This window comes from Scyliorhinus torazame, chromosome 2 (genome assembly GCF_047496885.1).
Source record: "Scyliorhinus torazame isolate Kashiwa2021f chromosome 2, sScyTor2.1, whole genome shotgun sequence".
NCBI lineage: Eukaryota > Metazoa > Chordata > Chondrichthyes > Carcharhiniformes > Scyliorhinidae > Scyliorhinus > Scyliorhinus torazame.
Window position 1 is genome coordinate 98,880,125 of NC_092708.1, and position 13,350 is coordinate 98,893,474.

Consider the following 13,350-nt stretch of genomic DNA (forward strand, 5'->3'; position numbering starts at 1 on the left):
AACCTTCACTATATTGTCTCCAATGCAAATAAATATTTTCTTAAATGTGGAGACCAAGACTGCACACACTGTTCCAGATGTGGTCTCACCTCAACCCTGACGATTGTAACCAAACTTCTTTATTCTTGTATTCCAATTCCCTTCCAACGAAGATGAACATGCCATTTGCCTCTCTAATTGTTTGCTGCACTTGCTTGCTAACTTTGTGTTCCTTGTACAAACACATCCAAGTCTCTTTGAACATCAACATTTACAAGTTTCACAACTGGGGAAAAAAAGATTTTCTAATGATCAAATTAAATAACTTCTCACATCCCTGCATCATACTCCATCTGCCATCTTGTTGCCGACTCATTCAACCTGTCTGTATCTCTTTGCAGCTTCTCTGTTCTCTCCATTGCGGACCTTCCTACCTAACTTGGTACCATCAGCAAACCTTCATGCGTTACTCTCTGTCTACCAAATCAGTAATATATTTTGTAAATAACTGAGGTCCCAGCACTGATCCTTGTGGCTCACCACTGTCTGCTGTCTACCAACTTGGAAAAAGTACTGTTTATACCTACTCCCTGCTTTCTATCCATTAAACCATGGTAAAATATTACCTCCAGCTCCACAAGCCTTTTGCTTCAATGCAAAGTTCAATAAATTAATTCTGAGTCACCTTTTGGCTATGTCTACATAAGGATCCCACTCTGAGTCAGATGTGCTTTCGGTTTCATAATTATAATCTTTATTGGTGTCTCAAGTAGGCTTACATTAACACTTCAATTAAGTTACTGCAAAAATCCCTTAGTCGCCACACTCCGGTGCCTGTTCAGGTACACTAAGGGCGAATTCAAAATCTTCAATTCACCTAACAAGCATGTATTTTGGGACTTGTGGGAGGAAACTGGAGCACCCAGAGGAAAACCATGCAGACACTGGGATAAAGAGCAGACTCCGCACAGACAGTCACCCAAGTTGGGAATTGAACCTGGGTCCTTGGTGGGTCCCTGGTGCTGTGAAGCAACAGTGCTAACCACTGTGTTACCGTGCTGCTTCTACAACAAATCACCTTCCCCTCTATCATATTGGATATACCATATTTTTGTAAGATCTGGTGACACTTTGTGCAGGAATAGAATCGCACAATTTGATGATGAACCCCACAAAATACCAAGCAGAGGATCAACATGCATATTTCCACTTTTGTGAAGGTTTTTCCTCTGTCAACCACCTAAAATCCGCCTATTTCATTTGGCGCAAGCAAACATGACGTCCAACGGTTGAATTACAGATGTTTGCCCCTGGTATAACTACAATTAGTCTGTGTTGTGAAAATGTCATTCAGAATTCATGTTTCAGAATATTAGTTTTAGTTTTGGGAATAAAACCTTTTAGGTTAGAGGTTGTAAGTATAAGATGTGAGATATTGATAATAACTCTGATATGAGTGCATTTAAAACCAGCCGGTTTATTACACTTGAAGTGGAATGTGTTTATCTTACAAGGTCAGAGTTGATGAGTTGATAGTGAATAAATAGTTAAAACAATGAGTGACCCATCTCTGGATCTCTTGGTAGAGCTGGCGAGTTCATCCATAAAAGATGCCAAAAGCTAGAAATTCTGGGAAAGAGGGTCATAAAACTCCATTATTAATGAAATTATTCATATGGCTTGCAGAATAGAAAGGTTGTGCTGAAGGTAAAATAATTTGTTGGAAGGCAGTTGGGGATCTGCTGGCAACCTGAACAAGATGTTAAGGAAGCCACAGTCATGAGGTCTGTAAAGAAAAGGAAGAGGGTCGTCGAGCCAACAAATTACGGTCCTTCTTGTTTCCTGTCATAGGATCACCCTGCTCTCCTGCTCAGGTCTCGAGAGAATTTAAGGTAAAAAGTTTTTGTTGAACGATTTTGTTTTGCAACTACCTCCCCAGCTTTCCTCATCATCAAGCAGGAATTTTAACTGCTGCATTTTCATGCAGCCGACAGTTTTATTTGAAATGTAATTGTGTCACTATTTTGGATTTGAATCCTGTCGCAAGTCTACCTCTCATTCTGTCGCAAGTGATCCCATGGCTCTGCGCTTAAGTCACACAAACAGTGGGATTATCAACCCGAGCACTGGCTGATATTTATCCGGGATTTGCAGCTTGGATAGGATATTTTAATTATTCTCAGCATTCACTGGGAGCTGAGTTGTGTGTGGAACCTCTACTTCAGGACCAGAGATTGTTATTCGTAAGAGAATAATGGTCTCAACAAAAGGATGATACCTCGTTTCTGTTCCCAGATTTAGTTTTTCTTTAACTTTAACAGGCAATATGTACAGACGGTGAGTCTTTGAAAACCTGTTAAGTCTAGGATAAGGAAGGTTGCAATGTAGAAACAAAAATAAACTATTCTTCCTCCTCTCTGTTCTGCCATTTAATGAGACCATGACTGGCCTATATTTCAACTCCACCTACTTAACTTTGTTTTATAATCCTTAAAACACTTACTAAACAAAAGCTATTAGTTTCAGTTTGAAAATTTCCTGTTTAAACCCCCAGCTTTAACAGTCGTTTGTGGGAGGGAGTTCAATATTTTTACTATCCCACTAGAATGGCAGGGGGTTGGGAGCTTAAGCAGAGTGACAAGGCTATGAGAAACAAGGACAGTAATAAAAGAAGAACAGTAAAATGCAAAAACAGTGGACAGGATATTCAAGGTGAGCGGCAAATAGGGCCACTGTACAAAGAAATGATGTGGAGATGCCGGCGTTGGACTGGGGTGAGCACAGTACGAAGTCTTACAACACCAGGTTAAAGTCCAACAGGTTTGTTTCGATGTCACTAGCTTTCGGAGCACTGTTCCTTCCTCGGGTGAATGAAGAGGTCTGTTCCAGAAACACATATATAGACAAATTCAAAGATGCCAAACAATGCTAGGAATGCGAGCATTAGCAGGTGATTAAATCTTTACAGATCCAGAGATGGGGTAACCCCAGGTTAAAGAGGTGTGAATTGTATCAAGCCAGGACAGTTGGTAGGATTTTGCAGGCCAGATGGTGGGGGATGAATGTAATGCGACATGAATCCCAGGTCCCGGTTGAGGCCGCACTCATGTGTGCGGAACTTGGCTACAAGTTTCTGCTCGGCGATTCTGCGTTGTCGCGGGTCCTGAAGGCCGCCTTGGAGAGCGCTTACCCGGAGATCAGAGGCTGAATGCCCTTGACTGCTGAAGTGTTCCGCGACTGGAAGGGAACATTCCTGCCTGGTGATTGTTGCGCGATGTCCGTTCATTCGTTGTCGCAGCGTCTGCATGGTCTCGCCAATGTACCACGCTTCGGGACATCCTTTCCTGCAGCGTATGAGGTAGACAGCGTTGGCCGAGTCGCACGAGTATGTACCGCGTACCTGGTGGGTGGTGTTCTCACGTGTAACAGTGGTATCCATGTCAATGATCTGGCACGTCTTGCAGAGATTGCCATGACAGGGTTGTGTGGTGTCGTGGTCACTGTTCTGAAGACTGGGTAGTTTGCTGCAAACAATGGTTCGTTTGAGGTTGTGCGGTTGTTTGAAGGCAAGTAGTGGGGGTGTGGGGATGACCTTGGCAAGATGTTCATCGTCATCAATGACGTGTTGAAGGCTGTGAAGAAGATGACGTAGTTTCTCCGCTCCGGGGAAGTACTGGACGACGAAGGGTATTCTGTCGGTTGTGTCCCATGTTTGTCTTCTGAGGAGGTCGGTCCGGTTTTTCGCTGTGGCGCGTTGGAACTGTCGATCGATGAGTCGAGTGCCATATCCCGTTCGTACGAGGGCATCTTTCAACGTCTGTAGATGTCTGTTACGCTCCTCCTCGTCTGAGCAGATCCTGTGTATACGGAGCGCTTGTCCATAGGGGATGGCTTCTTTAATGTGTTTAGGGTGGAAGCTGGAGAAGTGGAGCATCATGAGGTTATCCGTGGGTTTGCGGTAAAGCGACGTGCTGAGGTGACCGTCCTTGATGGAGACGAGTGTGTCCAAGAATGCAACTGATTTTGGAGAGTAGTCCATGGTGAGTCTGATGGTTGGATGGAACTTATTAATGTCATCGTGTGGTCGTTTCAGTGATTCTTCGCCGTGGGTCCAAAGGAAAAAAATGTCATCGATGTATCTGGTGTATTACGTCGGTTGAAGGTCCTGTGCGGTGAGTAGGTCCTGTTCAAACTTGTGCATGAAGATGTTGGCGTATTGGGGTGCGAACTTGGTCCCCATGGCTGTTCCGTGCGTCTGGATGAAGAACTTGTTGTCGAAGGTGAAGACGTTGTGATCCAGAATGAAGCGGATGAGTTGCAGAATTGCGTCTGGAGATTGGCAGTTGTCGGTGTTGAGTACTGAGGCTGTTGCAGCAATGCCGTCGTCATGGGGGATGCTGGTGTAGAGTGCCGAGACGTCCATCGTGACGAGGAATGTTCCTGGTTCAACTGGTCCATGGGTGCTGAGTTTCTGAAGGAAGTCCGTCGTGTCGCGACAGAAGCTGGGTGTACCTTGTACGATGGGTTTCAAGATGCCCTCGATGTAGCCAGAGAGGTTCTCACACAGGGTCCCATTGCCTGAAACGATAGGGCGGCCTGGTGTGTTGGCCTTATGTATTTTCGGGAGGCAGTAGAGATCTCCAATGCGGGGAGTACGTGGGATGAGAGCACGTAGGGTGCTCTGAAGATCTGGATCCAAGGTCTTGATCAGTCTGTTAAGTTGGCGGATGTGTTCCTTGGTCGGATCTGCGGGTAACTGTCTGTAGTGTTCTTGGTTGTTCAGTTGTCGGTATACTTCTTTGCAGTAATCCGTTCTGTTCAGTACGACAGTGGCCCCCCCTTTGTCTGCTGGTTTGATGACGATGCTGCGGTTGGTCTTGAGAGCGCGGATGGCATTGCGTTGTGCTTGGGTGACGTTCGGGGCTGTCTTGTCATCAGAATGCGACTGATGAATCTGGCATTGACACGACTCCTGACGTCTTGAGCATACATGTCGAGTCTAAGGCAGCGGCCTTCCGGAGGGGTCCAATTCGACTCTTTCCTCTTCGGTTGCCGCACCGCAGATCTCTCGGTCTGCTGTTCTGGTTCATTGGTAGTCTGCTTGGGTTCGCTGTTGGCCTCTTGGGGTCTGTGGAAGAATTCCCGGAGCCTCATTTGCCTGATGAATTCCTCCGTGTCTGCCGCGAGACTGATGGGGTCCATTTTGGTGGTGGTGCAGAAATTGAGCCCTCTGCTGAGGACTTCGATTTCGTCTGGTTGAAGGGTGTAGTCTGACAAGTTGACAATAGATTTCCCTGTATTGTTTTCAAACAACCGCACAACCTCAAACGAACCATTGTTTGCAGCAAACTACCCAGTCTTCAGAACAGTGACCACGACACCACACAACCCTGTCATGGCAATCTCTGCAAGACGTGCCAGATCATTGACATGGATACCACTATTACACGTGAGAACACCACCCACCAGGTACGCGGTACATACTCGTGCGACTCGGCCAACGTTGTCTACCTCGTACGCTGCAGGAAAGGATGTCCCGAAGCGTGGTACATTGGCGAGACCATGCAGACGCTGCGACAACGAATGAACGGACATCGCGCAACAATCACCAGGCAGGAATGTTCCCTTCCAGTCGGGGAACACTTCAGCAGTCAAAGGCATTAATCCTCTGATCTCCGGGTAAGCGTTCTCCAAGGCGGCCTTCAGGACGCGCGACAACGCAGAATCGCCGAGCAGAAACTTAAAGCCAAGTTCCGCACACATGAGTGCGGCCTCAACCGGGACCTGGGATTCATGACGCATTACATTCGCCCCCCACCATCTGGCCTGCAAAATCCTACCAACTGTCCTGGCTTGATACAATTCACACCTCTTTAACCTGGGGTTACCCCATCTCTGGATCTGTAAAGATTTAATCACCTGCTAATGCTCGCATTCCTAGCATTGTTTGGCATCTTTGAATTTGTCTATATATGTGTTTCTGGAACAGACCTCTGCATTCACCTGAGGAAGGAGCAGCGCTTCAAAATTTTGTAAGACAAGGGAACCTGTGGGGAGGTTAAAAAGTAGAACTGAGTTTATACCGTATGTCTTTATAAACTATGTTGTTAAATCAGCTGGGTGTTTGAATTTCTTCTTTGAATGTTAATGGTACCTAAAGGAATTGTTATCGGTATTATTTTTTCGGCCTTTTGGTCACGTCGGTTATGTGGATATAGATATGTCCTGCACTAATAAACTTAATTCTTTGTGTAGTCCGCTGTGCTGCCGATTCCACACATTATCGATCCACAACATCACACCACCTCATCCACTAAACTGTTGTCATGGGCATGCAGGGAACTTGATTTTTGGCTAGGTTTTACATTTGAAAATTTGATTGAATTTAATTTTGTTCTGTCAACCATGCAGGCTGATATCACCGTGAATCATGTCTTCCAATCCCACAGTTTCTTGTAGGAATATGTGGGCATTTAACTTATGATGCCGATGTGGCATAATGGGTACTTGTGCTTTTGCTGCTGTCTGATGATGAATCCCTGAAAACTGAATTTTGATGTTGAAGTCTTTTGGTAGTCCCTGGGCAATCTTGGTCTTCTGCTACAACCCCAGAAACACATGTTCCATAAAGCAGATATACCAACTAGCTGTTGTGCTGGATTTGGGGTTTGATTTGGCCAACTTAAGCGTTGTATTTCCGGTGATGATGTAACCATTCTGACGATTTTCAAGTGCCCATTCTGATCCATGCTTCTCACGATCAGACCAGTGGTTAGTCCCTGTTCTCAGGATGCATTTGGTCTTGGGCTTCTTCATCAGGGAGATTCCTCTTCCTTTCATTCTCACACCAGTTTTTCACTAACACTGAATTCTCTTACTGAAGCACAGTTATTTGATGAGTTAGCAAATGTTACGACTTATTAAAAAATGTAATTGATTCCAAACACATTCAAAAATATAAATAAATCGGAGAACATTCTCCACATCTCATGGTTTACAGTTTGTACGTGTTTCTCCTCCCCATTGTGTCTCAAAGCTCTCCGCTGATCCCCTCAATTCAATCTTGATCTTCTCCAGCCGAAGGAAGTTGCACAGGTCCCCCTAGTCACGGCGTGACCCCTGGCGACATTGTGTAACTCCATGCCAGCAAAATCCTTCGCCGGGCAACTAGAGAGGTGAAGGCTACAATATTGGCCCTTCCTTCCATTAGCTCTGGCATTTCCAATACTCCCGAAAATCGGCATCATAGGGTCTGGCCTGGCCTCTACCCCCACAATCTTTGCTAGCGTCCCGAACTTCCCTCCCTGTATCTCTCCAATTTCCCACAGCCCCAGAACATATGTGCGTGTTTCACTGGTCCTCGCCCACACGTCTCATACTCGTCAGCCACCCCCTGGAAGAACCCACTCATCCTCACTCGAATCATGTGCACCCTGTGTACCAACTTAAACGGTGTCAAACTCATCCTCTCACACGAGGAGGTTGAATTCACCCTGCGCATTGCCTCACTCCATACTCTCCATCCTATTTTCCCCCCCAAACTCCTCCTCCCATTTCTCCTTAATCCCCACCACTTGCGCTCCTCCCTGCTCCCCCAGCCACCTGTATATGTCCCCGATCCTACCAAATTCTGTTCCCTTTAATTTCACCCTAAACCGGGCCCATCCATGATGGCCCCCTTCTCCATCCATGACCCCACTCCTGCTCCAACACTGCCATATCAACATCCCCATCCCTCTTGGTAACCTCCGCAGCCACCTCCCCCAACTCGAATGATACAAATTTTAGCTTGAAACCAGCTTCATCTTTGTAGGAAGACTCATTTCCCTTTGTCACGAGCCACACAGTCTGCTTCATGTGGGCATTTCTTAAACTCCTAAGCATCTTGACAACACAGCCTGTATTGCTTGCTTGATCCTTTCGATAAGTAAAACGTGCATTCGTGGGCTGAAATATTTAGACTGACTAACGTGAGTATAGCATGTAATGGTTGAAAAGATGAGTTGGCTGATATGCACCTAATACGGTTGACGTGGACTGAAATCTTAAAAGTGCAGCTGTTAATATTCATTTTTGATTAATTGTCCTTCAGCTAAGTCATTTGGTGGGGGTGGGTGGTGTTGGAGGTGGCGGGCATCAGTTTTACATTCATTTAAATGAAACTCTTCAATACTGCAATGCTTGCTGTACTTGAGTTGTGATATAGAGAATAGAAGAGGTTGTGTACGACGTGGCAGTTACATATATGGATTAAAATTGGACAGGTGTAAATCCAGAATAACAGTGCTGGTGAAGAACTGTTTGTCTATTTTTTGATGGAAATATCTGCCCAACTCTGCTGCTTAATGTAGTTTTCCTGAAGCTGCAGCACTTCAATCAGTAATTCATTTTGTTCAGGGCTCTGAATTATTTCAATGAAAAAATGCTTTGCATAAATATACCTATTAACAATCTCTTCATTAAGTCTTGTCAAGGCACTATTGTGATCTATAAATTATCGAAAAGTTTAAAATGTCAATTTTAGTTGAAGAAACAAATAAAAGTTTGACCAAGCGTTCTTTGCTATAGCAGACATGAAACAGTAGTCATATGAATTTATATTTGAATAGTATTCTTTGGTGCCATGTTTGATAATTTGCCAAATCAGTTCCCATTGTTTTTTTTCAGTTTTCGTTTTTCTATTGGAATGTTCAGATATTTCCCAGTGGGAATTTTTTGAACTTTATTTATTTGGGTTGGAAAGTGAATTTTACTTCTTAAAGTACTATAAACTTCATAGATAATATGAAGGAACAAGTTTATACAATATTATTATTGTGTTAAATTACTTCCCGTCATGACAATCATTGTTTGTTGCAAAGCTGTGGAAATGCAGTTGAGAGCTTGCTGATTAAATTACTACTTTTAGTTGTCATTGAAATTGGAAAATCCTTATTTTTGTTTCTTGGATGGATCAGGATGTAAAGCTTACAATATTTATTTACTGATTTGATTTCCTTTCATCACTTAAAAAGCACTATAAACCCAGAATACTTTGAAGAATTTCACTGAGGGAACAGTGCATATCTATCTGATCACGATTTCTCCGCTCTTCATTCTGATTGCTCCTCTACTCTTAACACATGTAATGTGTGATTTTCTTCAGCTTATGTTGTGGATGTTGCATAATATGGTAATATTGTGCTACCTAATAAGCTTAATTAGGATGATTTAATGTTTTAAAAATACAACCTCAGTAACATATATAACAACAATACCAACGTAAAAAGAAAGCAGAAAACACCCTCCCTTACCGAGAACTACCTCGCCTCCCTGCACAGCTAACAGTGACCAGCTCCTTAAAGTGCAATATAAAAGCCGCCATCTAAGGTAGAACCCATTGATCAACCTCTTCACCTAGAACTTAACCTTCTCAAGGTACAGAATTCCCATCAAGTCATCCAGTCATGCTGCAGCGCTAGGCGGTGTTGCCTGCATCCAACTGAACAATATCTGCCTCTGGCCAGCAAGGAGGCGAATTCCTAAACATTCACCCCACCCCCATCCTCAGCTCAGGCTGGTCCAACACTCCAAATAAAGCTATCAACGAGCATGGCTCTAAATGGTCGATTATAGTGCCAAAGAAAGGCCCCCAAATATCCACCAGCCTAGGGTAGGATCAGAACGTGTGCATTTGGTGAGCAGGCGTCCTCGAGGACCGCTCATACTTATCCTCGACCCCTTCAAAAAATCTACTCATCCTGGCCTTGATGAGGTGTGCCCTAAACACCACCTTTAGCTGAATCGGCCTCTGCCTCGTGCAGGATGACGCTGCATTCACCCTACGAAGGGCTTAACTCCACACTTCCTCCTCCAAAATGGGTCCCAGCTCCTCCTCCCACCTAGCCTTCACTTCTTCCACCTAAACCTGCTCTTCCCCCATGATCTGCCCATATATCCCGGACGTGCTGTCCTCCTCCGCCCCGTGCAAGAGAGTATCTTCTCCAGCAAGGTAGACAGCAGTACTTGCGAAAATGCCTGCCGAACAAAATCCTGCAGCCTGATCTGTTCCTGCATCCGTGGGTAATAATGGACTCGAATGACCACTTCTTTGACACACCCAGAGTAGGCAGTTGCCTGCATCAGGGAGAAGGAGTTGGGACTGCTCCGGAGCACCTCACACCACAAACCGTCTTCCATAGCATCCCCAAACTCTTCCTCCCACTTGGCTTTGATCTCTTCCATGGACACCCCATCCTCCCCCAAAATACTCCTGTAGATCGCTGACGCCACCCCTTTCTCCATTCCTCCTGTTGTCAATACCTCTTCCAACAATGAGGGGGCTTGGTGCTGTCGGGAAACTCTGAACCTCCTTCCTAGCAAAGTCTTGGAGCTGCAGGTACTTAAACTCTTCCCCTTGCTCTAGTATACACTTCTCCCCCAATTCTTTCAAGCTCGCAAAACATCCCCAGAAACAGGTCTTTTAATACCCTGATCCCCCTCTCCTCCCATCTCCGAAACTTCCCATCCAGCCTCCCCAGCTCAGACTTGTAATTCCCACTGATCGGCATCTCCCCTGACCCAGCCCGTTGAAAGTGGTGCCTCAACTGCCGTGTTGCCCCCACCACCGAACTCCCAGAGTACTTGTCTGGGGTTATCGAGAGCGGCACCGTTGCCAGCGTCCTCAACCCGGACCTCCTACACAGACCCTTCTCCGTTCTGACCCAAGTCCACACCTTTTTGGCATTCACCGCCCAATAGTAATAAAATAAATTCGGGAGGCCCCTCTCTCACTCTCACTCCTGTCCTGGACACCACAAAACATTCACTCTTTTGCAAGTTCAATTTATATCCTGGAAAAGGCCCAAATTTTCAAAGAAGTTCCTTTATATTCCCTACCCATGTACTCTGCTCTGATATGTATAATAATATATCGTCCGCCACCCCCGTACTATTCCCTTCCACCGTCCCGAGTTCCTTAAAGCGATGGCCAAAGGCTCTATCGCTAATGCAAATGGCAGAGGACACACACACCCCTGTCTGGTCCCCTGGTGCAGAGCAAAGTACACCAAAGTTGTGTACTCTCCATCGGTTCCCTATATAATAGCCATACCCACTTTGTAAATCTTGGCCCGATCCCAAACCTCTCAAGAATTGTCATCAAATACCCTGATTCTACTCTGTCAAATATCTTTTCCGCAACTAGCGCATCCACCACCTCCATGTCCTTTCCCTCCACCGGCGTCATGATTACTTTTAATAACCACCTAATATTTGAGAATAGCTGCCTTCCTTTCACGAACCCCATCTGGTTCTCCCCTATCACCTTCGGGAGGCACTCTTCCAACCTACCCGGCAGTACCTTCGCCAGTATCTTTGCGTCAACATTCAATAGCGATAAAGACCTGTATGATCCACACTCTGTCGGGTCCTTCTCTTTCTTTAACAGCAAGGAGATTGAGGCCTGCCTCAATTTTGTGGTTGCACTGTGTAGCCCTGTCTTCCTCCTCCAGCCTCGGATACTCCAATCCGTCTAGGAACTCCCGCATCCCTGATCCTCTCTCGTGGTCCCGACTAATTCAAATTTTCATAAAACTCCTCAAACACCTTATTAATCTGGTCCGGGGCCACCACCAATTTCCCCCTCTTATCCCGCACCTAGACAATTTGTGCCTTTTAATGTTAACTTAATTTTGATTATCTGTGTATCTGTCCACACTCGCTTTTGTAGAATTTGATATGTTGACTAACTTGTTGATTCATTAGCATTTTAAAAATTACAGTTCTTCCAGCTTTACAACAGTGAGAACATTTACCGTGATTTAACTAACTGGGAACACAGTGAGGGCTTTTAGCTGCGTTATTCCTGGCACTTGTATAAGTGGCCTCAGCAGGGAATGCGCAGCCGAGGCTGCACATCAGCCCATTTTGCACACTGAGGAGCTCCGCTTGCTGGAACTCCCCAGTGTAGCGAGAGATAAGGAAGCCATTTTTAAATGATGTCCCAATCTAGGGGCACCCCTGGTCTGATCATACGTGCGCAAAAATGCCACTTGGGCACCTTGGCAATCTGGGCACATTGGCACTGCCAGGGTGCCAGACTAACACCAGCAGTGCCAGGGCACCACCCTGCTCAAATGGCATGCAGCTGGGGGCTTCTGATTCCCTGGGAGACCCGAACGAGTGCTGTTCCGTCTGATCCCCGTTTGTGGAAACCAATATCAAACGGCGCTTGCCTGAAGTTCCGAGGCGAAAGGGATAAATCCCAAAGCCTCAGGCACCTCGGGAATCTGCACATTAAAGTGAGACTAGCTGTTTCGCTTTAATATGCACATTTGCCAAAAAGTGATCCTGCCCACAATGGGCGGGATTTACATCGCAATGTCCCGTGAGATCTCGTTAGATTTCATGAGGTGGGTAGCACGGTGGCACAGTGGTAGCACTACAGTCTCATGGCGCTGAGGTCCCAGATTCGATCCCGGCTCTGGGTCACTGTCCGTGTGGAGTTTGCACATTCTCCCCGTGTTTGCGTGGGTTTCGCCCCCACAACCCAAAAAAAGATGTGCAAGGTAGGTGGATTGAACACGCTAAATTGCCCCTTAATTTGGAAAAAATGAATTGGGTACTCTAAATTTTTTTTTAAAAAATTTCATGAGGCGTTGCGAGCCAGGCAGATCCTGGGAGCGGGGTCTTCAGGCTTTTATTGGCCACGCTGTGCCGTGACTAGCTGCTTTTTGGGTGCAGCATGGCTGTTGGATCACGCCCAACATCTTATTTGCCGTTTCTTTATGCCTAGATTAGTCCAATTGACATCAGGAAAGAGGAGGAGAGAAATGATGGGTCCAGTTCACAAGTTTAATACTGTTTGAGTCATTTGACCGTGTTCCATTTTTTTGCCTACAAGTTACTACAGAATATTACTCAATTCTTTGTTTTCAAATTTAAAAACAAGTTTCTGAACAAACCGCTTGTTTTTGAATCTCCTGGCTTAAATCAATTTGAAGTGACAAAGACGCTGAACAAGGATCAATAATTTTTTTTGCTGCTTGCTTACAAGAGACTTCAAATCTAGCAGCCTCTGATTTTTCCCCCCAGAAACTAAATGTCATCCAAAATATTTCTATTTGCCATTGAAATGAACTGTGTTGTTTGCTACCTTTTCTTTAGACTCGACAGTATTGGAAGAGTGGAAAGTGATCTTTTGAAGGTTTGGCTCAATTTATTAGTCTGTCTTTGAAACTGCCTACAGCCAAAAATTTCAAGGGAAACTAGTGTTGTAGGTCACAGAGCAACACAAAACATGCACATGAAAAGCAAACTTTGAAGAGCACTATCAAGGCAGGTTGTATATCATGCAATGTGTCTAAGTTTGAGGCTATAATGTCAACCGTA

General features: G+C 45.2%; 1 protein-coding gene and 1 long non-coding RNA gene across 9 annotated transcripts in view; one reads left to right on the plus strand and one right to left on the minus strand.

Moving 5' to 3' along the window:
- LOC140389981 (uncharacterized) overlaps positions 1-13,350 on the minus strand; it is a 222,113-nt gene that overhangs the window by 207,759 nt on the left and 1,004 nt on the right. The gene's annotated exons all lie outside the window — the stretch shown is intronic.
- The window catches only part of baz2ba (bromodomain adjacent to zinc finger domain, 2Ba), a 603,362-nt gene that overhangs the window by 25,067 nt on the left and 564,945 nt on the right, over positions 1-13,350 (plus strand). The window lies entirely within an intron of this gene.